Source organism: Mesocricetus auratus, unplaced genomic scaffold (genome assembly GCF_017639785.1).
Source record: "Mesocricetus auratus isolate SY011 unplaced genomic scaffold, BCM_Maur_2.0 Super-Scaffold_100011, whole genome shotgun sequence".
In the NCBI taxonomy this organism is placed as follows: Eukaryota; Metazoa; Chordata; class Mammalia; order Rodentia; family Cricetidae; genus Mesocricetus; species Mesocricetus auratus.
The window spans coordinates 18,841,997-18,845,223 of NW_024429195.1; the positions used below are offsets into that span (position 1 = coordinate 18,841,997).

The 3,227-nt window shown below is 39.6% G+C and overlaps 1 pseudogene; it reads right to left on the reverse strand.

Moving 5' to 3' along the window:
- Positions 1-426: 426 nt before the first annotated feature.
- Positions 427-1,023, reverse strand: LOC101828896 (annotated as a pseudogene).
- Positions 1,024-3,227: the final 2,204 nt, after the last annotated feature.

Here is a 3,227-nt window from a genome sequence, read left to right on the forward strand (position 1 = left end):
ATCTCTTCCTACAGATTTGTAAGCAAAATCCAACTCTAAAGTTTGTACTCAAATTCCCAAGCAAACAGGCACTTCAATGAACCAAAAGATTGCATAATCCCAACAAAGCTGTAGGTTCCATAACATGCACCAAGCACATCTACAGGATAGTCCTAAGACTCCTTTTCCGTAATTCTACACTTTGTATACCACATGGTATAGACACCATACATTTAACCCCCTAAGCAGATACCATAGACAGAAAGTTTTTCAGAAACAAGATACACAATCACTTGTAGTCAAACATTATTGTACTTTAACTGCTACAATTCCACAAAGCATTCATGACAGTCTGCAGATTAGTTTTGACAGACAAATAACACCTTTAAGGAGACATAATGGTCCTAGATTGTTTATTGGGTATGAATTTTACAAACATCACGTATATTAGCGATAACGGTGGAGCTGCAGAGTATTTTGCCTTCTCCAGGCTGCACGGCGAGAGCCACCAATAGAATGGTGGAACTTGTGACCCTTTCCGAGGCCACGGCTCTTGCGGCCAGCAGAAGTCAGACGGTGCATCTCTCTGTGCTTGTGGACAGGTTTGGTGATCCACTGGGTGTCAGGGTTCCTTCTGATGGCTTTATGGAAAGGACTGATGAGGATAACCTCAAAAAACTTACATGTGGAATCTTCACCAACCCACTAGGAATTGAGGACTCTCAAAGTCCCACAATGACATCCAGCTCTCTCCTCAACAACAGATTGAAGGCTTCTGGCAAACTTTAGCTGGTTAACATCGTAAGTTGCACCCTTAGGAACTGGGCGTTTACAGCCACCACGGAGGACTCGAATCCTGTATATGATGTAACCTTGCTTGGCCTTGTACCCCAACCTTCGCACTTTATCAGGCCGGGTGGGGCGAGGAGCCCTGTGCAGCGAAGAGACCTGGCTGTGTTGCCAGCAAGAGACACGCAGCAGAAAATACATCACATCGGACTGTTCCTTTCTCCATAGCTCCTAGATGTATTTATATGCACCCATCTTGGCTCACCTGATGGCTGCCCCCAGAGGAAAGGAAAGAGAGGCGCTTTTTTTTTTTAACAATTTAAGCTAGCATATGTGCAGAGCTCTTATGCCCATTATGCTTTTCTCTACATAAAAAGAAAACACTTGGCAAATATTTAGCTAGTTTTAAAACATCATGGAGCAAGTCAGAGACAATGAGGTTACAATCCATTTTTAAAACATTTACTAATCTTTAAGGTCAGCAACACGCCCTGAATATTAAGCAGGTTGTTACTAAATTTTAGAATTGTCTTGATATGTTTGAAATGAATTGGTTTAACCCCTAGCAATGAAATTATGCTAACGATGAACACCTACTTTCTTATGTGGTCTCATTGTACATCTCCCTAGAAAAGACGTTCATACATATTCATGGGAGTGTTTTTTTAAAATTTCTGGTCTGTGATTAATAGAATCCATGGATGTAAACACCAGATGTGGAGGGACCCTGTTATTTAATCTTTTACATTTTCTATGATTTTTTTAATTTGTGGTGTGTGTACACATGCATGCATGCTACAACCATGGGCATGTAGGTCAGACAATTTACTGGAATCTGTTTTCTTCTTCCACCTGTGGGTCAAGCTGATCAATCAAGCTCAGGTCATCGACCTTGGCTGCAAGTAGTTTTTCCCCGCTGAGTCATCTCAGTGGCCCTGTATTTAATCTTTTTCTCTATTATATTATGAATGGAGTAAGAGTTGGGCTGTTTTTTATTTGTCAGTTTAACCTACTGAAGTCATAAATTAGGACACTGTCTAGCATATGGTGCCAGCTTCAGTAAGTACTTGCTGACTGGCCCCAGTAAATGAATGAATGGCTATTTAAGTCATTTGACATAAATTTTCTCCACAGAACAAGATAATCCAAAAAAATTATTCATCACACTAATAATTTAACATTCATACTCTTTCCAGATAAGTCCTTAGGACCCAAAAATAGGGCATAGTTAGATTGAGAAAGAAAAGCTATGTTTTGTCTTAGTAATAAGATAAAAGTTATTTTATCAACTAATGTCATTATCCTCCTTATGCCTTGTTATTTAGTTCAACACACCGGCTGTACAGCCTTCAGCAGCTCTTGAAAATTAGAAGCATTGCATGGATAAAAGGCATGATAAGAGCTCATGCACTAAATCATCTGCAGTGCTAGACTTTGGTCTTGCCTTAATACTACCTGGGTGTGGCAGAAAAGAGACAGTAAATACTCAATAACTGAACCTATTCATCTGCCAATCTTTTATTCACTTCATCCTTTATTTTATTGCAATCTGGACCAAGATTCATTTTCTAACAATGTTTTGAAGATACTACTGTGATATCTTCTCTTACAGAATTTAAGAATAGTCAATTTTGTAACTGATTCTCTTAAAAATATCTTGTTTTCTGTTTTTGAATTTTATTTTTGATTGTTGATCTCATCATTGAGGGCAGTCTATGTGTAGATATCTTTGTAACTAAAATTGTTGGGATTTTTAAACTTCTTGGCTCTCTCAACAGAATCCAGCATATTTACTTACAGTATTGGCTCTGAAATCTGTCTGCCTTACAACTTCCTTGAAGGCTCTCAGCTGAAGCCAAGGTATCACCTGCAGCTTTGAAGAGACCTGTCTCGAATGTGAGAGCTACCATACAGCTTTTATATCAGTCTTCAGCAGGATACCTCAGCTCTTCCATTGGTTGTAACTGATGGTGAAGCCATCAGCTTCTGAATACACCATTAAGTGTAGTATATTCTGTAAGTAAAAGCTTCTTTGGGATTAGTTTACATTTATGTGTTGTCTGCATATATGTCAGTGAACCTTGTGCATGCAGTGCCTATGGAAAACAGAAGATGGTATTGAGTCATCTGGAGCTAGAGTTACAGACAGTGCTGAGCTGCCATGTGGGTTTTGCGGGATTGAAACTAGGATATTTAAAAGAGTACCTCTCTCTTTTTTTTGGTGAATTTTAAAAATACATTTTTATTTAAATTACAAACAATCTTATTTTACATACCAATCCCTGTTTCCTCTCCCTCCAGTCCTCCCATGTCCCCCACCAACACCCCATCCCACCCCCCATCCACTCCCCAGGGAAGGTAAGGCCTCTCATGATGGATGACCAAAGTCTGTCACATCATTTTTAGCAGGACCTGGCCTCCATAGGGAATTGTCTCCTAAAGCCCATTCATGCCCTAGG